The sequence below is a fragment of the Megascapheus bottae genome, chromosome 12 (assembly GCF_031878675.1).
Source record: "Megascapheus bottae isolate mThoBot1 chromosome 12, mThoBot2.hap1, whole genome shotgun sequence".
Taxonomy (NCBI): domain Eukaryota; kingdom Metazoa; phylum Chordata; class Mammalia; order Rodentia; family Geomyidae; genus Megascapheus; species Megascapheus bottae.
This window is the reverse complement of record NC_143520.1, coordinates 20,217,575-20,244,011: the sequence shown is the minus strand read 5'-3', so window position 1 is coordinate 20,244,011 and position 26,437 is coordinate 20,217,575. Positions and strand designations below refer to the sequence as shown.

The 26,437-nt window shown below is 38.4% G+C and overlaps 1 pseudogene; it reads left to right on the top strand.

Moving 5' to 3' along the window:
* The first annotated feature begins 9,515 nt into the window (after positions 1 to 9,515).
* Positions 9,516 to 10,250, top strand: LOC150056306 (large ribosomal subunit protein eL29-like; annotated as a pseudogene).
* The last annotated feature ends 16,187 nt before the right edge of the window (positions 10,251 to 26,437 follow it).

Sequence of the window (26,437 nt, the reverse complement as noted above, 5' to 3'; positions counted from 1 at the left end):
AAGAAGGAGATCCTGTTCCAAGTTCCTACTCACATTTAATGGGAGGAGAGAAAAAGAGTGTGCAGCCATTCAGTTTCAGGCTTGGGGGGTCACCTGAGAATTTTTCCTGCTATGAGATTAAGGAAGTCATTTAAGGGTACTGCCAGTATTAGATTCAAACTTTTTAAAAATATATTTTAACTAGATGGAAATTCCCCAAATATTCTCATGTATGCCTTATGCTGATTTCAGTGAATATCTGCACAAAAGAGTAGGTATTTCTGTTTATTTGGTGAAAAGCATTCAAGGTAAACTATTTTAATACTTATTACAGTAGTTAGCTCTGAGAATATAGAAATTTTTCTTTGCCTACTGCCTTCTTTCCCTTTTTCTTTCTTTCCTGCCTCCTTCTTTTCTACCTCCTCCTCCTTCCCCTTCTCCTCCTTTTCCTTCTTCTTCTCCTCCTCCTCCAACATAACCTAGAAATAGATTGGCTGCTGAGGTGAATAATATTCCTTGTTTTTCATTTGGAAAGCTCTTTCTGCAAAATAACTTGTCATCTTACACTCCCTATGATCTAGGCATACCACCTTATTCCCATTTCACAGGTCAGAACATGGAGGAACAGTGGGGCTTCATAGCAACTCAACATGGAGGGATAATAGAAGAAAGAGCAGGGTTTGGATTTTGGAAGCCTGCCTTCAGAAGACTGGACTCCACCATCTGCACCTTCTCATGGACAGCAGGGTAGGATATATGGAGCCATTGCCTGGAGAGTTCACCAAGGCCTAATGGGAAGTGCCAAAGCCACTTCATTCAAAGACTGAAAGGGTTATCATATGCTAACAAAGAACTTTTTACCCTACTCAGAAATCAGCAAAGAGAGAATTTTGTGTTCCAGAACAAACAAGGATCTGGAGGTAGTTTATGCATGGAAGTGGGGTGAAGTTAGGAAGGGGAGAATGCATTTATGAAGCACTTTACAAATTTGAATTTGTGGTGAGAGTTCTGGGACTTTTCCTCATAGGACCACACCTCAAAAGCTTCCATCTGGGTAAAATCAAGATAAAATGTTTGCTGACTGCTTATGCCCTAAGGGCGGGATGCTCTTCCTAAGAGCTTCTAAAAGCTTCCCCAGCCAGCTCTGGTCCTGAGAGACACAATAGGATGTTTACAATTTTCTCTTCCCTTCCTTCCCTTCCCTTCCCTTCTGTTCTCTTTCTCTCTCTCTTTTCCTTCCTTCCTTCCTTCCTTCCTTCCTTCCTTCCTTCCTTCCCCTCCCTCCCTTCCCCTCCCTCCCTTCTTTCCTCCCTCTATTTCTCTCTATCTCTCCCCTTTCCTTCCTCTCATTTGAAAATTCAGAACCATGTCTCATGAGCGCTCTCTCTCTCTCTCTCTCTCTCTCTCTCTCTCTCTCTCTCTCTCTCTCTGTTTCTCCTTTCAAGGCAGAAAATGAAGTACACCAACATACCATGAATTTGGCAAAAAAAGAAGAAGAAGAAGCATATATCTCTAAAAGAATTTAGTACTAAAAAATTGGGGACCCAGAAAATTAGAATCTGTGATGAATGTACACCTAAATCTTTTAACATGGAGCCCATGGGAAGTGGGATAATGGGAGGAGGATGGAATTTAAATACCAGCCTGGAGGAATCATTTCCATTACCATGCAAGAAGGTATTGTAATGAGGTCAGTTCTGGTCCTTATGCTATTAGCCGACCAGTGAGGACATAGACAAGGTAGAACAGAAATTAATTAGTAGGATGGGGGCTTTACAATCTAAGGTATTCAGAAACTTAGCAAAACTAGGTCTGTGTTCTTAAAAAAAAAAGATTATAGAGAGACCTTATTAAGGCACGGAGGCTCGGCTATTTAAGATGGTGACATACATAGACGCAGGAATGTGCAGAGAGAAGCTGAAAGGCAGCCAGGCCCTGAAGGAATTTCAGTGGAATTTCTTCACCAGAGGAGTAGTTAATAAATAGAGCAGATTTCTAAGGGCAGAAACTAGAGCAGCTATTACAAATAGGTCCCCCTACCACTGCTCTTTTTTTTTAAAGAACGACAGGAAGTTGGAGAGGAGAGTGTTGAAACAAAGAAAAACAGCAAGGTTAGCTAGCTCTCTGGGCCACCTCCAATGAAAAAATACCAGTTCTCAGACTTTCAGAACATTGTATTATTTATTAATTATGAAACAGTCTGGAGAGTTGGCTTTGGGTGTTGGTTTATAGATTAACACTAGCTGTCATTAAGAGCTGTGTGAATCTAAGATTACCAGTGTCTGAAATTCTATTCTTTTTTGCCAATATTTCTGCTATTTCCATGGCACAGAAGGGCTGGAAGGCCATTCTGTGCTCTGTAATTGTCCCCTCCTACTCTCTTTGAAGTGGGTTCCCCTTATAAGCTGATGCACAAAACCTTTTTAGAATAATTTTGTTTACTTATTTATTTATGTATATTTATTTCAGACATAGGGTCTGCTTATATCGGCCAAGTTGACATCAAGCATGAGATCCTACTGCTTCAGTGATGAGATTACAGGCATACATTACCATGCCCAGCTTTATGGGACAATATTAATCTAACAACTACTTATGAAGATCTCAATTTGTTTGTTTCCCTTGATGAGGTAGGTTGCTTGGAATGGTTGTAGCTCATAAAGTATGTTTATGGCTTTATTTATTTATTATCTGCAGTGCTGAAGCTTGAACAGAGAGCCTTATGTTTGGGATGGTGGATGCTATATCTTTGGAGCTATGCCCCAGCCATCTTGCATCGTTTTTCCAAATAGAATCTTGTGCTTTTGCCTTTTGAATTCACATGAGATTTTCTTACCTTTTCCTTTCATCTAGCTGGAATTACAGGCATGTGTTACTCAGGCCTGGCCTTCTACATGTGTTTTTATTTTTGAGATGATCAAATTATGACAAGACAGGATGATGTATCTATAGTTTTTTTTGCACATTTCCTTTCACTTCATCAGATAAAGAAAATTTTATCAAGATTTAGCTTAGCCAAAGTTTTTAACCTTAAAATTTGTCATTTGGGTTATGAGGATAAGATTGTTATCTGTTATCATTACCAGTTCATGTGAATCCCTCTCACTATCCATTAAAACATGAAAGAACATTTACCCAAAGCTTTGAGGTGGAAGACAAAATGTTTCTGGCAAGACACCCTTTGGATAAGCTGCTTCAGGAGGTGAAGGTGAGCTCTGTAGAAACTGCCATAGCTGCATTTTCCAGTCCATTAGACTCATAATGACACGGGGCTTTGTATAGATTCAGAATCCTGAGCTGAATCAGGCCGACAGAATTCGGATACTCTGTGTATTAGAGATGTCTGACTAAATCTTGTGGCCTGAAGAACAAAGTAATACCCTGTAAGCCTAGGGAGTTGCCTGCAAATTGATAAAAACAAAAGGCCCAAGGGTGATCTAGAGGAACTGAGACAGTAGATCTATTGGTTAGGCAGGGCATGACATCTGGATCTTGTATTCTTTACTCATTGAAAGCTGGGGATTCGCCTCCACAAGGTCAGGTTGTGCTTACTCAAAGTAAGAATTTCAACCAGGCCAAATCACATTGCAAGACAGAGATTAGAATGATGGGTGTTTTTGGTCAACCTGGTCAAAATGCTGGTCACGTCTCATTTCAAAAACACACTAGGCATACATTTGTTAATCTCATATTGTTACTGTATCTGATTGTATTTGTTTATTTGAAATAGGAAAGGGAAGGGGGGAAAACAAGATGATTGGGAGGGGGTGGGGGAAGGAAATGGGGGCAAAAACATGAGAAGGGACATCAATGTATGCGAAGTAATGCACCTACTATCTGGTGAATGTAACTGTAACTTCTCTATACATTACCCCAAAATTTTTTTTTAAAAAGTGGCACTTTACCACTTGAACCACAAAAACAAAACCCATTGGGCACAATTGTATGTACCCTTGATTCCCACTAGACAGAAGGCACAGGAAGAAGGCCTGATTTAGGAAAACAAAAGCAAAAAAATAACAACAACAACAAAAAAACCCAGAAGATTTTCTTTGCAACATAACTAAGTTGAGAAATGAATGGCTCAAGGAATGGCTCAAGTGAAGTATCTGCTTAGCAAGGCCCCAAGCTCACACCCCTGTACTACCACAAACCTGTGATATAGTCAAAATAAAAGGGAATGACCCCCTCAGCCAACAAGCACATCAGCAAAAAATAAACAAACAAACAAAAACCCCATCAATCTTTGTCTGTAAATAAGCTGCAATCTAGGGGCAATTCATAACAGGATATGGTGGTTGAAGGTCCTGAGAAGAATCACAGGAGGGCAGCCTCCTGACAGCTTAGTGGAGACCAGAATTAATGTCATTTGTAGCAAGGGATGTACTTATGTAGCAGTCCCTCCTCTGGCTCTTCACTGGACAGGAGTGCTCAGCTATCATCTTGAGTTTCCCTCCCCCACCTCTGCTCTAGTGACCTCTGGCAGGGATACTGCTCAGCCTCTTCCTGGCCTCCTCAGCCACTGGAATTTTCCCTTCCAGGTTTCCATGGGAACTGTGAAACTGCCAGGGGCCTCTAGTCTTCCCTTTCCCCTCTTTTTCCCTCCAGGCCAAACTCACTAGTTTTAGGCCACATGGTGGCTTCTGACAGCTATGCCAGACCATGGTGGGCTAAACAGGCTTTGTAGATTGGCCTGGGAACCATACCAGTATTTAGAATTATTTTTCTCCCTAAGGGGAAATTCTTTGAGTTCCAAACACCCCATTGACTAGTGACCTTTTTGAACACAACTGTCACATGTAGGCAGACCAGTGGGGTGAGATCACTAACAGTTGTCAGAAACAGCAAATCAAGGCCAGGGCATGCTGGGGTCAGAAGCTAGGAACAGAGAGGCATTGGTAAGCAGGAAGCTGCAGGACCAGACAGGTGGGGCTTAGATATCTCAGGTCAGGAAGATTTAGAGCAGATGGGTATGTCCAAGGTTCCAGTCTGCTGGGATGAGGATAGAAAATGGGTGAATGAAATGTGATCAGCTGTTGGAGGCTGGAACATAAAATGGCAATGCTTGTAGTGTCACCGCTACCTGCCTAGAGCAGAGGAACATATTGGCTTAGGCTCAGGTTCCTTGGTCAATTACATGGACTCCTGTTGCAAGTTCCCTCTTCCCATCCATTTCCTGTCTCACTATTTTTTTCTGTAAGCTTCAAGGAAGTAGGTCTGGTGGAGGCCTTCATTCCCTGTCCTGTGTGCTCCTGAACTTGAAATAAATGAATTAAAGGAGGAAGAAGCTATGACTGGAAGAGGGATAATGCAAATAATAATGTTGGAAAGCTATTGTCAAGGACTGGAATTCTCAAATATTCCAGGGCTGCAGCAGCTTCTGGCCTAACAGGATTGGCTTTCATCAGCAACTGATGAATACATAAATGTTAAACAAAATATGCTATCTTCAAATGATGGAATACAATTCAGCTAAATATTATAGCTTTAAAGAAAAGACAGAGAAGTTCTCATTGCCTATGCCTTCACTTACATGGCATGCTGATTGGGCAAATTCAGAGAGTCAGAAATTCGGTTACCTGTTGTCAGGGGCTGGGGGAAGTGGAGAATGGGAAAGGGCTGCTAATAGGCACAGAGTTTCTGTCCAGAGTAATGAAAACATACTGGAACAACATTGTATTGCACACATTAAAGTGGTGAATGAATTTTGTGAATTGTGAAGTGTATCTCATTTTTTTCATATATTTTTATTGTAATTAATAGAAGGGTTACATGATATTTGCCAGATAGATGGCGCATTAATTCCCATACATTGATGCCCTTTCACATGTCTTGATCCCCATTTCCCTCCCCCTCACCCCCACCCTTCATCTTGTTTTCGTCCCTTCCCTATCCAATTTCAAATAACCAAATACAAATATATCCGATATATCAGGTATCAGAGTGAGATAGGTATATCTCATTTTCTAAAGAGAAGAATGTAAGAAGTCAGAAGTCTGGATTTGTGTTTGTTGTTTGACAAGCTTGCATTTGGAGGCAAGAGAAGGAAAACTTGGGTTACAGCTCAGATTTCCTAACCTCTTTCTTTTCATTCTAGTTGATAGGTCTCTAGATGACTCAAGGTTTTTTTTGTTTGTTTGCTTTGTTTTGTTTTTTGCCAGTCCTGGGCTTGAGCTCAGGGTCTGACCACTGTCCTTGGATTTTCTCAAGGCTAGAACTCTACCACTTGAGCCTCAGCACCACTTCCAGCTTTTTTTTTTTAGTCTTTTTTTCTATTTAAATAAGTTTATTATATTGTCATTAATAGAAGGGTTACATTATATTCACCAGATAGAAAGTGCATAACTTCACAAACATTGATACTCTTTCTCATGACATGGTCCCCATTTCCCTCCTACCCTCCCCCCATTTATCTTGATTTCCCCCCTTCCCTATCCAATTTCAAATAACCAATTAAGCACACATAAAATATATCAGATAACAAGGTGAAAAATTGTAACAATATGATATAACCAAGGGATGGCAAAAGAGATGAGAGATAACATAGTACATTAAGGACATCAGTCACTCATTATATGGCTTTTGTTTCCTTCTCCTGGAGGTCCTTACATTTAGTGTCGTACTATTTGGCCTAATGTCTCTAGATTTTGTTCTATTGTAAATCTCTGCTAGGAGAGCCCAAGGTTTCTACTGATTATGACAAATGGGGAGACTGTTGGGCCTATGCTCCTTTGAGTCTGGCTTACTTCACTTAATATGATTTTTTCTAAAACTTTCCATTTCCTTACAAATGGGCCAGCATTTTATTTTCTATATATGTGGTACCTAGGAACTGAACCTGGGTCTTTGTGCATGCTAGGCAAGTGCTCTACCACTAGGCCAAATTCCCAGCCCCATCTAGATGACTGAAGTTTTAACAAAGAAAATAGAAGAAGAAATGCAGAAGAGGACAGAATGGACAGAATGAGCTTGGCCTTGAATGTTGGATCAAATGGACACTTGTAGCTTCTGTTTTCCATTTGACATGCCCTAGAAACTGTTCGTGGCACAAACTATAAGATATATTCCATGTCATGGCCAGGAACCATGTACTTACATTTGTATGCATATGTACATGAGTTCACATAACTGAAGGGTCATGACAGTTTAATATATACGAAGTTTATAGACAGACAGACAGACAGACAGACAGACAGACACACACACACACACACACACACACACACACACACACACACACACTTCCCTGATGGTCCACTCATCCTTTGTAATCATCTTGCTGTTTCTGTATTTGGCTGTGTTGGATGGTGTGTGGAAGGTTTTTGCCTTTGGACAAATGTTCATAGTGGTATCACTGGATCTTATGTTTAGATTTTTTTCATATATTTTTATTGTAATTAATAGAAGGGTTACATTATATTCGCCAGATAGAAGGTGCATTAATTCACATACAGCGATACCCTTTCTCATGTCTTTCCCTCCCCCTTACCCGCACCAGTCATCTTGTTTCCCCCTCTTGCCTATCCAATTTCAAATAACCAAATACAAATATATCCAATATATCAGATAACAAAGTGAGATACTGTAACAATATGAGATAACCAAAGGACAGCAAAAGAGATGAGAGATAACATAGTATGTTAAGGACAACTCATTATACGGCTTTTGTTTCTATATCCTAGAGGTCCTTTCATTTAGCATCATACTGTATGGCCTTATGTATCTCAGTTTTGCTCTATTGCAAATCTCTGCTAGGAGAGCCCAAGATTTCTATTGATTATGACAAATGAGGGAAAGCGTTGAGCCTATGTTCCTTTGAGTCTGGCTTACTTCACTTAATATGATTTTTTTCTAAGTCCTTCCATTTCCTAAAAAATGGGGCGATGTCATTCTTTCTGACAGCAGCATAGAATTCCATTGTGCATAAATACCATATCTTGTTGATCCATTCATCTACTGAGGGACATATGTGTTGGTTCCATATCTTTGCTATGGTGAATAGTGCTGCAATGAACATGGTTGTGCTAGTGGATTTAGTATGTCCTTGTTTCTGGATGATTGGGTAAATACCAAGTAGTGGAATTGGGGGTCATAGGGGAGTTCTATGTTTAGCCTTTTGAAGCACTGCCATACTGCTTTGCATAGTGGTTGAATGAGTTTGCACTCCCACCAACAGTGTAGTAGTGATCCCTCCTGGCCACATCCCCTCCAGCATCTGCTGTTATTAGATTTCTTGATCCTGGCCATTCTAACTGGAGTGAGGTGGAATCTTAGAGTTGTTGTGATTTGCATTTCTTTTACGACCAGAGATGTCAAGCATTTCTTTATGTGTCTATAGGCCATTTTTGTTTCTTCTTCAGAGAAGACTCTCTTTAAGTCTTTGGCCCATCTTTTAATGGGATGGTTGTTACATTGGAGATTAGTTTTGGAGTGATTCAATTTTTTGAGCTGTTGATATATTTTAGATATGAGGCCATTGCCCATTGTATGGTTAGTGAAGATCTTCTCCCATTCTGTAGGCTTCCTAATTAATTTACTAGCTATGTCCTTTGCCATACAGAAGCTCTGCAGTTTAATGCAGTCCCACTTATCCAGCCTTTCTCTGATTTATTGTGATTCTTGGTCCTTATTATGAAAGTTTCGACCTGTGTCAAGGAGGCCTAGTCTATCTCCTATTTCTTCTTGTAAAGTTTTCAGTGTGTCAGCTTTGATCCATTTGGAGTTAATTCTAGTACAGGGTGACAAAGAAGGATCCAACTTTAGTTTTCTGCAGGTGCTTAACCAGTTCTGCCAGCACCACTTGTTGAAGAGGCTCTCTTTCTTCCATTCTATTTTTTTGACTCCCTTGTCAAAGATTAGGTGGCCATAGGTCTGTGAGTTAATATCTGGGTCTTCAGTTGTATTCCATTGGTCTTCAGGCCTGTTCTTGTGCCAGTACCAAGCTGTTATGGTCACTATAGCTCTGGAATAGAGTCTAAAGTTTGGTATTAAAATTCCTCCTTCACTGTGCTCTCTGCTGAGAATTGTTTTTTCTATACTGGGTCTTTTATTATTCCATATGAAATTTTGGATTGCCTCTTCTATTTCTTTAAAGAATGACAATGGAATATTGACGGGTGTTGCTTTGAATTAGTAGATAGCCCTTGGCAAGACTGCCAGTTTCACGTTGTCAGTTCTTCCAATCCAGGAGCATGGGAGGTTTTTCCATTTCCTCAGTTCTGCTTTAATTTTGTGTTTCAGAGTTTTAAAGTTTTCATCAAAAAGGTCCTTTACATTCTTAGTTAAGATAATTCCTAGGTACTTTATTTTCTTTGAGGCTATTGCAAAAGGAGTTGCTTTCCTGATTGTTGCCTCGTTCCTTTCACTGATGGTATAGAGGAAGGCAGTTGATTTTTGAGTGTTAATTTTATACCCTGCTACCTTGCCAAAGTTTCAGATCAGCACAAGCAACTTGGGAGTGGGGTCTATAGGGTTCTTTAAATACAGAATCATGTCATCTGCAAAGAGGGAAAGTTTCCTCTTCCCCTTCTGGTTCCAGGCGCAGCAGCTCCTGAGGGTTGGCGCTTCCGACATGGCCAAGTCCAAGAACCACACTACACACAACCAGTCCTGGAAATGGCACAGAAATGGCATCAAGAAACCCAGATCACAAAGATATGAGTCTCTGAAGGGGGTGGACCCCAAGTTCCTGAGGAACATGCGTTTTGCTAAGAAGCACAACAAGAAGGGCTTTAAGAAGATGCAGGCCAACAACGCCAAGGCTCTGAGCGCGAGGGCCGAGGCTGTCAAGACCCTGGTGAAGCCCAAAGTAGTGAGCAACAAATGCAAGCCCCCCCGAGCAGGCCACGCGCAAGCTCCAGTGACTCGCCTACATCGCTCACCCCAAGCTGGGCAAGCGCATCTGGGCCTACATCGCCAAGGGCAACAGGCTCACCCGGCCCAAGGCCAGGGCCCAGGCCCTGGCTAAGACTAAGGCAGGGCCAAGGCCAAAGCCAAGGTGCAGGCCAAGGTGCAGCAGGCCAAGGCACAAGCCAAGGCCCAGGCTCCAGCTGCCACTCCAGCCCAGGCCCAGGGCCAGGCCCAGGCCGCAGCACCTAAGTGTGCCCAGGCCTCAGCACCTAAGGGTGCCAAGGGCCCTGCGAAGGCCTCACAATGAAGCCCTCCATCTGCTGGTGAGGAAAGGACTGCTGTGGCTCCCTGGCCACCGTCTTCAGGGGGTCAGTGGCCGGTGTCATTTCTACCCATAAACCTGAGACGGGATCTGGAAAAAAAAAAAAAAGAGGGAAAGTTTCACTTCCTCTTTCCCTACTTGGATCCCCTTTATGCTTGCTTCTTGCCTTATTGCTCTGGCTAGGAATTCTAATACTATGTTAAAGAGGAGTGGAGAGAGTGGGCATCCTTGTCTCATTCCTGATTTTAGAGGGAATGGCTTTAGCGTTGGCCATTAAGTATAATGCTAGCTGTGCGTTTGTCATACACAGCCTTTATTATGCTGAAAAATGTCCAATGGATTTCTAGTTTTTCCAGAGCTTTTAACATAAAGGGATGTTGGATCTTGTCCTATGCCTTTTCTGCATCTATTGAGAAAATCATGTTATTCTTGTCCTTGCTCCTATTGATGTGTTGAATTATATTAATTTAGTTGCTTATGTTGAGCCAGCTTTGCATCCCTGTGGTGAATCCTGTTTGATCATAGTGTGTAATTTTTTGATGAGTAGAACACTGTTTCTTGATAGGCAGGGCATTTTTTCTCTTGGATTATGTCTCTGTCCCCCCAATGCCCCTATTTGTGCTTTCAGTTATTTTGAAGGAAGAGTCTTGTGTTTTTGCCCAGGGCCAGTCTCAAACAACAGTGCTCCTTCACATAGCCTCATATGTAGCTGGGATGATAGATGAATATTATTGGATGCAGCTTATTGGTTTTATTAGGGCTGCTCTCAAACTGCAGTCTCCTCTACCTCTGCCTCCCAAGGAGCTGGGATTACAGCTATGAGCCATTGTGCCAACCCTTGTCCCTGATTTTAATAGTAGATAAACATGAACCAATTCTGTTCAACTTGTCATACAACTAATTTTCAGTTTTACTTATTTCTGTTTTTTCTTCTTTTTTTATTTCATTAGTGTCCATTGTGATGGTCATTCTGTTTCTGAAAGCTTTTAATTTCGTTTGCTTCACCACTTCCCAGCACCATAGGGTAGAAAGTTATGTCATTGATGAAAATTTCCTCTTATAAATATTTCTGAGTATCAGCTTCCCTCTCAGAACTGCCTTATGTGTATTGCATACATTTAGGTGTAGAGCATCCTTGTTTTCATGAATTGCAATGTAATTTGTATATGATTTTTCTACCGAATTTCTTCGTTGATTTCTTCTTTGACCTGATTATTATTTAGGTCTGTGTTTAATTTAAGCCCATTTGTCATTGCTTTTATTCCATAGTTTTGGGGAAATTTTTAACATGATTTTAGTTATTTTAAGTGTGTTGATATTTGCCTTATAATTTAATATATGAACTATCTTGGAGTAGTGTTAATCACAATTGTATTATAGCATATTAAATGCCTTAATATGAAATGTTGAAATTTCCAAACATAAAATGCTAAACTCTAAAATAGTTCAAGTTTAGCATTCCTAAAACAAAAGTCACAGTCACCAAGATTAAAATTCTGAACATTGAAATCTTGAAAACTGATGTCCTGAATACTGAAATTCTCACTGGGAGTGGAAATGCCCACATCAGAGAGGAAGAAAGTCAAATTCCAAGGAAGGATTTATAACATGTTTGTGTGTGTCATATTAAGAAAGAATATGTAGAAACCATGTCAATTATTATTTCTGGTGTGTCTCTGAAAGTATTTCTGAAAGAGATTATCGTGGGAGTCTAAATGGACTAGGTAAAGTAAGGCTGCTAGATAGAAAATGATTGTGAATATGATTTTCTAAAAGAAAACAGTAGCCATCTATCATGACACAGAAATTACAGTACAGGTAATGATGATGGAAGGTGGCCAGCTTTTATGGACTTCCTCTTATTCAGTTGCTCAGAACCTGCCTTTGTTCATGGTTTTTCGTATGTCTGAATCATGTTATAGTTTTTCTTTTAGTCCTCTGGTTAATGTGTATTGTTAGTATTACATTTGTAATATATCTGCAATATATATCACATATTACAATTTTTCCTATAATTTTCATTTCTAAAATATAAATTTGAACTTTTTTATCATCTGGGGCTTGAACTCTGGGCCTGGGTGCTATCCTTGAGCTCTTCAGCTCAAGCTACTGCCCTAGCCCTTGAGTCCCAGTGCCACTTCCCATTTTCTAGTGGTTAATTGGAGGTAAGTTTCATGGTCTTCTGTGCTGGGACTGGCTTTGAACAACCATCCTCAGATCTCAGCCTCCTGAGTAGCTATGATTACTGGCTTGAGCCACTGCGCCCAGCTACGTGTGCACACATTTAAAAACATCTACCTCACTCTTTTTTTTAAAGTAACAAATTTGACTCGGCAAAAATGCATCATTATACTGCTGACTTGATTATGTTATCACTGAAAGTTCCATCATAAATGAAGAGGTGTTCTCTTCGTACTTCTGCAATCCCGAAAGATAAAACAATCTTTAGATCTTGGCTTTTTCAGTGGATGTATTTGTGCTTGTGACCCATACGTGATTTGATGGATCTCATCAACTGTCTGTCATGATACTTCAGATGACTACAGTTATAAAACTGTGTGCATGTGATAGATAATTATATATTTTGTTTTTGTTTTTTATGAATAAACCATTACCCACATTGGACTATAATTGCTACACTTGGGTGCCTGTGCTTCCAAAAATGATACATTATTATTGCCTATTTTATTGTAGACAGTAGACTCTGACATGTTTGTATTTGCTTCCCAAACAAATCCCCTTTAAAATCTATTTTAATACCTTTCAGAGAATTACTTTCTGTAATTCTGTATTTGGGATAATAAACGTGGCAGAAGTTTTAGAATTTACAGGAATTTTAGGAACCTTGGAATTTTTTTTAACCTTGGAATTTTTTTAGCAATTATAATTGTTTAAGATTTCAGCATTTGAAATTAAAGTATTTGGGATTGTGACTTTTAGGATTATGGTGCAAGCCCACTTTGCAGCATACATTTGAGAAGAATGTATATTCTACTCTTTTGGGGCCTCCTATTTTATAGTATCTATTAGGTAAAATTGCTTTATTACATTGCTCAGATCACTTATTTTTAATCTTCTCTTTGATTGTTTTATCCATTATTGAAAATAGGATATTGAAGTCTCAGATGATTATTGTTGGTCTGTCTTTGTTTTCTTTTGACTATTGGTTCTTAACAGACATTTATTTGGGGGCTAAATTTGATGCAAATGTGTTCATAGTTCTTTTATATTTTAATCATTTAATTTGTGTGTGTATGTGTCTGTAAAGGAGTTTGAACTCAGGCCCTGATGCTGTAATTCCACTTTTTTCACTCACAACTAGTCTATACCACCTGAGCCACACTTCCAATTCCTTTCTACTGATTAATATGAATCATCTGGATTTTTCTGCCTGGGCTGCCTTTGGGTCTCATTCGCAGGAACTCAGGTAGAGGATCAGAGGGATGAGCCACTGGTATCTAACTTGGACTCTTTTTAGGAAGCAAAATGTCCTAAATTCCTCTTTAATATTCAACAATAGTTTGTGTCTTAGTGTGTTTGATGTAAGCATCACCCCAGATTTTTCATGGTAACACTTTGTGTTAGTATATATTTCTATTCTCTTACCTTGAAGCTATTCATACTTATGAACCTGATTGATTATGCCTCTTTCAAGCAGCCCCACGCATAGATCCTTTTCATCCTGACTCATCATTTCTGCCTCTTGATTGTGGACTGTCAAAACCATAAATGTATAATGTTGTTATTGGGATAGTTGGATTTACATTTGATATCTTTTTTTCATATATTTTTATTGTAATTAATAGAAGGGTTACATGATATTTGCCAGATAGGAGGTGCATTAATTCACATACATTGATACCCTTTCACCTGTCTTGGTCCCCATTTCCCTCCCCCCCACACCCACCTCACATCTTGTTTTCCCCCATTCCCTATCCAATTTCAAATAACCAAATACAAATATATCCGATATATCAGGTAACAGAGTGAGATACTGTAACAATATGAGATAACCAAGGGACAGCAAAAGAGATGAGAGATAACATAGTACCTTAAGAACAACAAGCATTCATTATATGGCTTATGTTTCTATATCCTAGAGATCCTTTCATTTAGCGTCCTACTATATGGCCTTTTGTATCAAGGTTTTGCTCTATTGCAAATCTCTGCTAGGAGAGCCCAAGATTTTTACTGATTATGACAAATGAGGGAAACCATTGAGCCTAAGTTCCTTTGAGTCTGGCTTACTTCACTTAATATGATCTTTTCTAAATCTTTCCATTTCCTAACAAATGGGGAGATGTCATTCTTTCTGACAGCAGCATAGAATTCCATTGTGTATAAATACCACATCTTCTTGATCCACTCATCAACTGAGGGACACCTAGGTTGGTTCCATATCTTTGCTATGGTAAATAGTGCTGCAATGAACATTGTTGTGCTGGTGGATTTAGTATGTCCTTGTTTCTGGATGATTGGGTAAATGCCAAGTAATGGAATTGCTGGGTTATAGGGGCGCTCTATGTTTAGTCTTTCTTATATTATATTTTATATGTGTGTCATATATTCTTTTATCTTCTATATCTCCTTTACTATTCATTTCCTAAGATAGTGTTGAATTTCTTTACTGGATTTTTTCTGATATTTTTGAGTTACTCTCTTGGTGGGTATCTAGGGTTTGTTGTGTTCCTCTTAGCATGCTTTTACTCTACTCCACCTATCTGAATGTTTATCTTATTGGTGAAAATGTTCATCAAAGAAATAGAGTTTAAGTCCAATAATCAACTTTCAGTCTTCATTTATTTAGCTAGCATTTGATATCATTAATTCCTCCTCTGATTTTCAGACTTACTTTATGTTTTCTAGGATGGCATTCTCTCATCGTTTCCTTTCAGATAACTAGTCCATCTTAGAATTACTTCTCATTTTCCAAACATCAAACCATGCAATGACTGATTCTCTTTTCTTCTCACTGTTTATTCATTAGTTATTTCTCTACACTAGGACTATACCTTTTTTTTCTGTATGCTGTAAACTTCTAAATCAAAACACTTACAACCACTTTCTCAAGCTGAGTGCAGTGCTTGACTCCTTTAATTTCAACTACTTGGAGAGTAGTTTGTGAGGATCATGATTCAAGGCCCAGAAGAATCATGCAGAAAGTGTGTACATATATATATATACATTTATATTATATGTACATATGCCATTGTGGAACTGTTTGAAGGGTTTAGAGGGAGGAGTATAAATAAGAACATTAGTGGGTAAATGGTACTGAAATACATTGCATCCAGGCATGAAGATTGAAAAATGAACCTCAATGAAGATGCTGAATAATATTAAATAAGAAAGTGAGAGTAAGTGAGGGGGTCAATTTGATTAACATACTATACAGTCAGGTGTGAAATACTACAGTGCAACCTCTTTAAGTAATTAACATACACTTAAAATGAATGATAGGTGTTATACATAAAACAAGTCCTGTGGGAGCAGGAGGAAATGTGCTTTTCCAGCAAAGCATATGTTTCCACAAGCCTATGCTTGAAATTTCCTTCATTTCCTGAAACTCTCTGTACCAAATATCTCAATAGATCAGGACAAATGAACTAGCACCTCAAATTTTGAACATGTGTCCATGTAGAAACTTTGCCATACTATGAACCTCCCAGCTGACAATGTTTTTCATATTTTGTCTTTCCATTTATCTCACGTATTTAATAAGAAGCATGATTTTGATATGCATGATACTTGGCTTTCTTGAAGAATTACCATTCTACTTCTTTTGAGAAACATTCAGTTTTCTCCTTGGCCTCAGTGGTGGCTCCTTGCACACTAGTTTGCTATAATCCCTGTTAAGTATAGGAGGCACTGCTCTAACTCGCTGGCAATTTTCTCTCCTTAATTCTTGAGTGATATCTTGTTGTATCTTTGAATATTTTCTTTGTTCTTGACTTGTCTTGTATGTAATTCTGTGCAAATTTATGTTAAGTTAAATACTTTTGAAATTATTAGTCTTTATCATCTTCATTATCTGATTGTTATTTAAGCTGAAAATGTGATAGCCTTTTTAATAGGGTTGTAAAGAATATTACTCACCATATATTATCAGAGACAGAAATATGTATGTGTATATATTTCTAACACTCTCAATGTCTCAATGCTTTATTTAATCAGTACTAACAAAAGCATAAATAAAAAATGTACATTATTATAAGCATTCAGGGACTTCTCATATACTTTAAGGACAGGAAGTAGCTAGAAGCAAAATATAGAAATAAATTAAAAGTAAGTAAGCCTTCATTTAATCTTTGTGTCTTTCAAGGGATTTGGCTTATATTCCTACAAAATAATTGTAATTGCTGTTGTAAATACAAAGCAGAAGTGATTAGCTTACTGTGCCTGAATTAATAGCTCCTTCACTCATCTGAGCAGCAAACCCGAGACTTAAAATCATCTCATATTGTTACAATATTTCACCTTGTTATCTGATATATTGTATGTATGAGCATTTGGTTACTTGAAATAGGATAGGGAAGGGGGGAAAACAAGATGAGGGGTGAGGGTGGGGGGAGAGAAATGAGGACCTAGACATGAGAAAGGGTATCAATGTGAAGTAATGCACCTTCTATCTGGTGAATATAATGTAACCCTTCTTTTAATTACAATAAATATATATGGAAAAAATATGGCTTTAGGACATCTTAAGGAATGCGGTATGATATCCATGAATGGGATTCTTTTGATTCGTAAGCTGAAGATTGTGGCTAAGGTGCAAAGAAAACAAGGCATTGAATCCAAACCACACTCTTGTTCTAGATACATGCTAGTGCATGTAAGATATCCATTAAACTTGGTGTGTTATCCTTTCCATGATTTTCTCCAGAACTTTAGTAGATCTATTAATTCAAAGGTTTCAGTTTCACAAAAGAAGTTAAAAATGACCCTGCCACATATTAGTTACATTGTAGATCTGCCCCATCTGTTTTGATCATCACAATTTTGCAAATTGTTTTTGATAATATATAACATAATTTCCATGGCTGTTGGAGTTCTTGATGAAATACTCCAGTGGGCTTATTTGGTTGACTTGAATCAAATATGTTAATGATTAAAATGAACTACAACAGGAACAATGAAGCTAACATCTATTTTCTGCTGAAGAATCAATGATGGGGTGCAGTCTCTAAAAGATGAAAGCTTGTTTGCTTCAGATGGGCATCTAGAAACTATTCATATTTCAGATCACCTTGAGTTAGGTCATCTTAATTACCCAGAGATTATTTCAGGCCTTCTAAACACGAATCTAGAAGAATCCTTGACTATGCCACTACCTATCCTGGTAACATCAAAAAATTTAATTTAAAAATATGTGTAAGATCCCAATAAAGGCTTTAAAATAGTGATAAAATCCTGTCAATCAATTAATGGATACCATAGAGAGAACAAAAGGCTAAAGGAAATTAAATAGGTTTCTAACATATTCTATTTGTTTAATTCATCAATAGCTGTATCAGATAAACTCTAAATTCCCAGTAGTTTAATTCAATTAAAATTTCCTTTTCATGCTTTGTCTCAATCCACCAAAAGATTTTTTCTGGGCAGCAGCCTTTCCTGGATTTGTTGGTTAACTTTGTATTACTACAATGAATGCCTGAGATCACCAGTTTCTAATGAGAAACTTTTGGTTCATATCTTCAGAGATTTTAGTTTAGGTCTGGTTAGCCTCATTGCATTGGTTTGTGGCAAGGCAGTATACTATTGTGGAAGCATGTGGAGAAACAAGCCACTCATTATCTCATAGCCAAGGACTAAAAGAAAGGAAAAGGAAGGGGTCACACAGTACCCCCTTCAAGAAACACTGTCAATGACCTAAAGACCTCTTGCTAGCCCCACCTCCTGAAGGCTCCCCTAGCACTTAGAAGTGTTATGTTGGGAACTAACTCTTTTTCCATGGAACTTTGAGGGGCACAACATCAAACAATACCATTGAGATTTGGCAATGACTTGGTCTCCTTTCCTGTTGTATGGTCCTTACAACCAGGTTTATAGTCTGTGAGAAAAACTACACAGTAACTCTAGATATAAAGGAGGCTGGGGAACATAGTCCCTTGGAAGAAGTCACTGAATAGCAGTAATACTACACTATAGAAAGAAAGCAGAGTGTAAAGGTCTGACTAAGCATCATTATTTCCCCTTTCTTTCTTTATCTCCTTTAGAACAGACACCCAAGAGTTGGGGAGGTAGTAATGGTAAAGCCTTTTATGGCATGGCATTAATATATTTCTACAAGACCCATTTAGCGATATGGTTATTGACATCCCAAAGCATGCCCAATTCAAGCAACATGTGTTAGTAGTGTGTACCAGATTTTACAAGGTACTGAGAGAGAGATGAACAAACTTAGTCAAAGGAAAAGCAGGAGACAGATATATGCATAATTAACATTAATTGAAGCTAAAATGCCAAAGCTGAAGCAGATCTAAAAAGGGTTAGTGGAATGTCAAGCCGGAAGACATTAAATCTTGTCCAGTAAGCTGAGAAACCTCATTTCCAAGATGAGCTCCGTCTTCAGGAAAGACCTATTCCAGCTAACTCAGAGAAGGAGAACTGATTTAAAACAATATAATTACATGAAAGGAAGACATACCTTGGGAACTATGCATAATGAGGCTAGTGAGAGAAGCAGACTGATCCCTCTAGATGTCTGATTTTATCTCTGTCGTCCACCTCCTGTCTTAGTTTCGAGTGACTTCATCTATTTTCCCACTTGGTCTTACATTATAGCCAGCCCAATAATGATGTCTTGGATCTTCTGGGTCTAATAGGAAGGAAACTGAAGTATTGCCAACCATTTGCCTTTAGCCCACCATTGTGGAAAACCATAGATGTACAGAAAGTTGGGGCCATTTGTCCCACCAAACTGCCCCTGGTAAGATTTTGATAGGATCAGGCAAATGAACTGTACAATATGAGGGGAATCTGAGTCTCACAAGTAGAGGCCACTTTGGACATAGAGCATAAGCAAAGGCTGGGTGATTATTAGACACATACACTGATCAGAGTGTAAGATTCACAGGCCTGGTGGAGTTTACAGTCGATTGTGAAGGCATGAAGCTAGAGCAAGGGCTAGAGAGTTTCAAGACTTTCAACAGGGGAAGAGCTTCATGATGCCAGGGAATATAAGTGAGAAGATCACAGGGCTGACACAGAAGATGGTGTGAGGGTTCAACATGGTTTTGTCATGATTTACTTTTTTTTAAGTATATACTGGGCACTGAACACAGGGCCTCATACTCTTGCTGTTACCTCCAAGACTTGTGACTTTTTGCTTCTTATTTGGAAATAAGAAACTCACTATTTGCTTGACATGGGTGGAAACCATGATTCTCAAATCTTAGCTTTTCCAGCCAGTGGGTTATAGGTGTGAGCCACCAGCTCATAGCTTCATGAATCAGTTTTATCTAACTAAGGGAGCACAAATAGTCTTACTAAAGAAATGATCATTCTAAAAATAGCCAGATTGAAAAAAAATATTTCAAGTGTTGGAATCAGACAAATCTGTGTTCGAATTCCATCTCTTTTATTCCTGGGTGTCTTGTGAAGGTTGTTTAATCTCCCTGAGCCTAAGTTTTCTCATCTACAAAAATGTGCTAAATATTCAGCCAGTTATACACCAGCCTGGTACAGTGCCTAGAGGGGATGGATGGCTTAGGTGTCTATTAAATTAATTAACAGTGCCAGTATTATAGCTATTATAGACTGTTTTGAGCATCACTTCTGAGTTTTGCAGGAGGGATTAAATGACATCATGTTTGGAAAATTATTAGCAAAGGGCCTGATACATGCAAAGTTATTACACAGGTTTTGTTTTTCTTACCCATTCTCATTGGAAGGTTTCTATAATATGAAGAGAACTTAAATCAATCGTAATTTCTAGAACTCAGACATGTTACTGTATTTTGGTAACTCCTTAGTTTCACAGTTGATTGAGGACAAACTATTGGATAGACTTCATGATTAATGCATTTTTCGGAGGTACTTAGAATTTGAAGTGAATGGCTTGTGCTTGCAAGTGTTGCACCATTTGGACAACACCCATTACACTTTTTAACTTTGGTTATTTTCAGATAGGACTCATGTTTTTGACTGATCATGCCTCAGACCATTATACTCCCATTTAGGCTTCTCATGTATGGGATCGCTGGTACATAACATATTAGTGTATTGATGAAATGGGATCTTGTTTCACTGACTTTTGTGGGGAGCTGGACTGACTTCAAGTCATGTTTCCTTTCAGTTATCCCTCCTGAGTAGATGAGATTGTATAAGTGAACTGCCGTGTCTTATCTGGATAAACTTTTGATAGATTCCCATCATTATGACAATTAGCTGTTAAGACTACAAATCATACACATACACAGAAGACCAAGAATATCCAGTGTTACCTTTAAAAAGTGGCCAGCTGTTCATTCTGTTTAAGAAAGAGAAAAGGGTGAGAGGCCCAGGCTATAAAGAAAGCAAGAATGTGGTTTTCTTTTAGCTACTCAAGTTCATGCATTGAAAGGAATTCAGTAACTTCATATTTCCAATCATAGGCACATTTTTTGTAATATTAACAACAGTCCAAAGGGCTTTTGAGTCCCTGGTACTATTCACTTTACAGTTTTGGGTGAGAAGCAGCCCAATGGGAATACTTGAGGTCACATGTCAGGTAGTATGGAGTGTATTTATTAGTTATTGTCTAGGGAATAGCATGGTATCCTTTTTGTTTTTTAACAAAAGAGTTTAAACACTGTGTTGTATCACTGCAGTTTAAAATACGAAGAATGCTGATCTTGCATAAAGATTACAGATTCCACAGCATTATTGGCAGGGACAAGATTAAAACATTGAAAAAGATACTGAAAAAAAAAACCAAAACACTAGAAGTGGTATCAATGTGTGAGAAGTATTGTACCTCCAACTTGGCAAATGTAACTGTAACCCCTCTACACATTACCCGACAATAACAAATTTAAAAAAAATTTAAAAACCCAAACTCATAAGTCTTTCTTTCATTGGCAGCTTTCTTCACTCCCTTTCTAAGCTGAGATGAAGGAACTGAGAGAACCAAGTTCAATGTCAGTGAGATGACCTAGAGTCTCCTTGGTGTTCCAAAAAGACATAGCTTCTTTCTCCCTCTTTTTGTGTCACTTAAATTTTTATGAATCCCTGTTTCAGTAAAACCTTTGTATGTGCCTATCCAGTGAAGAGCTCTCAGGCTAACAGAGTCACAGCATTACAGTCTTACCAACTAACTAGATGTTTCCAGCACATATGAGGATATGTGGGATGAGGCCCACAAAAGGTCAATAAAGGACAGTGAACCAGATGAGTGTTCTAAGAACTCTCCTTAGATCTTATCTATCTGTCAATCATCTAACTAATATGTCTATTTCTCTTCTTTTTCTCTCTCTCTCATGCATCCTTCCTTTCTTTTTTTGTTCTTGCTCTTTTTCTTTCCGTTCCTTCTCTTCCTCAGTCCTTTTTTCACTCATTCTTTCTCTTTCCTTCCTCCTTCCCTTTTATCTTTTTTCTTTTCTTTCCCTTTTTATTTCTTTCCCTCCCTCCCTCCCTCCCTCCCTCCCTTCCTTCCTTCCTTCCTTCCTTCCTTCCTTCCTTCCTTCCTTCCTTCTTTCTTTCTTTCTTTCCCTCCCTCCCTCCCTCCCTCCTTCCCTCCCTGCACTGCTGAAAAAGAACAGTTCTGTCTGTCCAGGACCAGCATTGTCTAACAGAGTGAAGAAGAAGGGACTATGGCAACACCAAGTAGTAGTAGAAGGAGCAGGGGCCATGGATTGACCATGGAATTTAGAGACAGGCCTTGCCCATGTTGGCTAACATCAGAGGATCTTAGGATTCTGGAATGTCTCAAGAGAGGTTCCATGGACATAATGCTACATCCTGATGATGGCAACTTGGTGCCAGACTTGCTTTATTTGGGAAGTCAGCAATTTATTGGAATGTATCTCATTTCTATTTTTTATTGGTTAAATTCTTATTTTCTATGTGAATTAGGATTTCTTTTGGGTTTTTTTGAGAAGTTACACATTGTCTTTAGTTATGATCACTACCAACAGGCATTTTCATTCTTTTCTTTCAGTTGTAAAGTTTGTGCTGATGACTCCTTTATAAAAGATTCCTAATTTCATTTTGTTTTTATAATTCATAAATACACTTCTATTAATTCTTAGTGCAATTTTCTAACTTTGTTAGCTCTCTCTTTAGGCTTACCCTCTTAAAGTTGGCTTTAACACCCCAAATTTTTGAGTTAATTTTTGCTTATTGTTCAGCAACTGGGGTCATTAATTCACTAATAGCATTGGAGAGGTGCTAAAGTTTTTCAAAACTGCATATTGACCTAATTAATGTCTTTTCTGAATTGTGCTAATTCTCCCATTAACCACTCTGGGGCCTCTCAAAGCTCCCCAGACTCTGTGGAGGTCTACCCAGAAGTGCTGTATGCTTAAAGCAGGTAGTGATTGCCTTGATTATGAGTAAAGTAGCAGTGTTTTCAAAATGTTCACAGAAGATTTTCCCTCTTGCCCTTTTTTTGTATTAATTATGCATCACTCTTATTTAGTACTTTGCCAGCTTTTGCTGGTCCTCTACCTTGATTTTCTAAACTCACCAAAGTCTTCCACACAATACCACCACTGTCCAACATCTTCTACTTCTTAGTGATTAGCAGCAGAAGAAAAATAAGCATAGGCCTAGACCAGATCTATTCTCTTCACCACACCAACTAAAGATAATATTTTACAGCGCCAGTAAAATGAAAGACTTAGAATGACCTTTGTTGGCCATTATTTTAGATTAAACCACTAATAGTAAATTATATATAATGATAAATTATTCTCTATATTTACAATGGTATATTTACATATGAATCTTGAGGTAGGGATGCTGACATAAACATGAGATTTATTTATTGACCTCCCAAAATATAAGTATCAGACAAATAGCCCTTGTGGAGAAAAAGGTGCTTAATGCTTATTTCTGGCTGAGTTGCTTCCATGCTATTCAAAGTCAGTATTTTCCCTTTATGTTTGGGAGATCTGGTGGAAAATTTCCTACAACCAAAAAGCAATTTATACTATCAAATCCTATAAATAATATTTATTTTCAACATATATGTGTACCTATGATAAAGTTTGATTTAAAATGAGCCCAGTTAAAAGCCATATGAGTGATTGTTGTCCTTAATGTACTATGTTATCTCTTATCTCTTTTGCTATCCCTTGGTTATATCATATTGTTACAGTATTTCACCTTGTTATCTGACATATTTTATATGTGCTTAATTGGTTATTTGTAATTGGATAGGGAAGGGGGGAAATCAAAATGAGTAGGGGTGGGGGGAGGGAAATGGGGACCATGTCATGAGAAAGGGTATCAATGTTTCTGAAGTAATGCATCTTCTATCTGGTGAATATAATGTAACCCTTCTATTAATTACGATAAAATAAAAAATAAAAAATGAACCCAGTTAAATAAATAACAATATTGACTAGCAAAATAGTATAATTAATTACAACACTGCAATAAAATGATGTGAGTATTCATGGTGTCTCATGCTACCTCTCAAAACATTCTGTTGAATTGTACCAGACTTCTTGTGATGATACATGGTAATAAAATGTGTAAGTGACGAGGTAAGTAATGTAGGCCTTGTGATAAAGGACTTGGGGTGGGAGCTATTGAACACAAGCATCGTGTTTTTCTATAGTATTCTAGTAGCCTAGATGGTTACTAATGGACATGTAATATGTACAGCATGGCTGTGCTGCACAAAGGGATGATTTATGACTCGCATGGAATGGAGTGGGAGTGGAATAAGATTTCATCACACTATTCAGAGCGCTATGCAATTAAGACGTGTATTTATTGTAGAGCTTGGAATTTTCCACTTAATATTTTTCAGATCAGAGTTGAACATGGATAACTGAAACCACAGAAAGCAAAGACATAGATACAGTTTATACAGGTACAAATACACAGGTATTATTATTATTTTGTGGGTCATGGGGCTTGAACTTGGCCTAGGCACTGTCCCTGAGCTCTTCAGCTCAAGGCTACCACCCTACCCATGAGCCAAGCCCCACTTCCCATTTTATAGAGCTTAATTGGAGATAAGTCACAGGTCCTTTTGTGCCCAGGCTGGCTTTGAACCTTGATCCTCAAATCTCAGCCTCCTGAGTAGCTAGGATTATAGGCATGAGCCACCTCTCCCAGCTAATACACAGGCATTATTATGCACAGGTACAAATACATTCAGAATTTCTTATTTTGGAAATATGATTTCATTTTCACATGTAGGATTTCACATGTAGGGAGAGATTAATCCTGATGTATTAAAATTAAAAAGTAACAACTATAGCGCAGTGCAGTAGCTCACGTCTGTAATCATAGCTACTCAGGAGGCTGAGATCTGAGGATAGTGGTTCAAAGCCAGCCCAGGCACTAAAGTCCATATGACTCTTATCTCCAATTAATCACTGGAAAATCAGGAGCAGCACTGTGGCTCCAGGTGTAGAGAGGGGCAATGTCCAGGCCCAAGAGTTGAAGCCCCACAACTGGGGTGGGGGGAGGGAGGAGTAACAAATGTATAATCCCAGTCTAACAGAAATTCAGGTGTCATTTGGTGATTTATTTGACAAAACCAAATTTAGTGATCATCATGATTCCTAATTTTCTGTGGCTTGTCCTCCGGGTTTGTCAGAGCTCTGCATTAACCATGTGTCTCTGATGCTTTGACATCAGGGACCTGGCAAATCCAGCAGAAACTGCCCATTATAGGACAGCCAGTTACTAGAGATAGAAAATGACAGCCCTGTGAGCATGCCCTTTGAAAATCATATAAATGGATTCTCACAGTTATAGTCTTTGTGTCAAAAGAGACCAACACAGTGTTTGTGAAATTACTAGTTCTGTTGCATGTAAGTGTAGTTTGTCATTTGGTTTGCCATTGTTTGAATATACTACAGTATATTTATCCAGTCCAGTATTGATAAACATTTATTACTAGATTGAGACTACTATGAGTAATGGCACTGTAAGCATTCTTTATCCATAGTTTTGGTACATAATTGCCTTCCACTTGGATATATACCTGAGTGAAATTGCTGGGTGCAAGGATGTCTTCAGCTTTGGTGTTTCCATCATCAATGTATGAAAGTCCTGATTCCTTCATAACTGGGATACAATTCCTCCTGCCAGCTTTCTTACTTTTCTGACTTCTAGTGGGCTGTGGTAAACAGTAGGATGGGAGTGCATTTTCCTGACTAATGAGTTTGGACAGTTTTTCCTGATATAATTTTTGGCATTAGGTATCTTCTTTCTTGAAGTATATCTTCAAGTCTCTTTCTTATTTTTCTATTGAGTTAGCTTTGGTAAAGGCTAAACAAATTTGGTTATATGAATGATCATATCTTTCCCAATTATAGTATTGTTATTCTAGCACAGCTGCTTACAATAATTCTAGGATGAACTTCAGCTCAGCTATATTAGGTAGACACAAGTTGACTTAATACTTGCTACTGTATCTTTTTTGATGGATCGTTGCCAGACATATTAAAATTTCTAAAGTAATTCCGAGTTAATTTCCTCAAGTTATTCTTGAAAGGGAGACTAAAGATGTCTTTACATATATATGGACTTTATGGAACCTAAAGACACTCCTTAGTATTCAACTTTGCTAAGATTTGTAAAGGGAAGCAGGTGGATTCAGTAATATTGAAATTGAAAATTCTTAGGTCTGAATATCAATCCTGTCTTATCCTCATTCTACCTCATCCTCATTTTCATTCTTGCCTTCGTGCTCTCTAACTCCCAAGTCCTTGCTTTAAGTATAGGATAAATAGAAGTGAAAGAAAGATTGCAGTATCAAGGATGAGTGTTAGAAATGAGCATGAGAGCTTAAATTGCTTAAAAAAATAGTTTTAAAAACTGGCATTTTGCTGGGTGCCTGTGGTTCACACCTGTAATCCTAAGTACTCAGGAAGCTGAGATCTGAGAATTGAGGTTCAAAGCAAGCCTGGGCAGGAACGTACTGGGGTACTCTTATCTCCAATTAAGCACACAAAAAAGCCAGAAGTGGTGCTCTGTCTCAAGTGGTAGAGTGCTAGCCTTGAGCAAACCAAGCTCAGGGAAAGCATCTAAGTACAGAGTTCAAACTTCAGAACCCGAGAAAAAGGCAATATGTCAAATAGCTTGTTTTTGTGTGTCAAAAAATAGTAGTAGCAGTAGTAA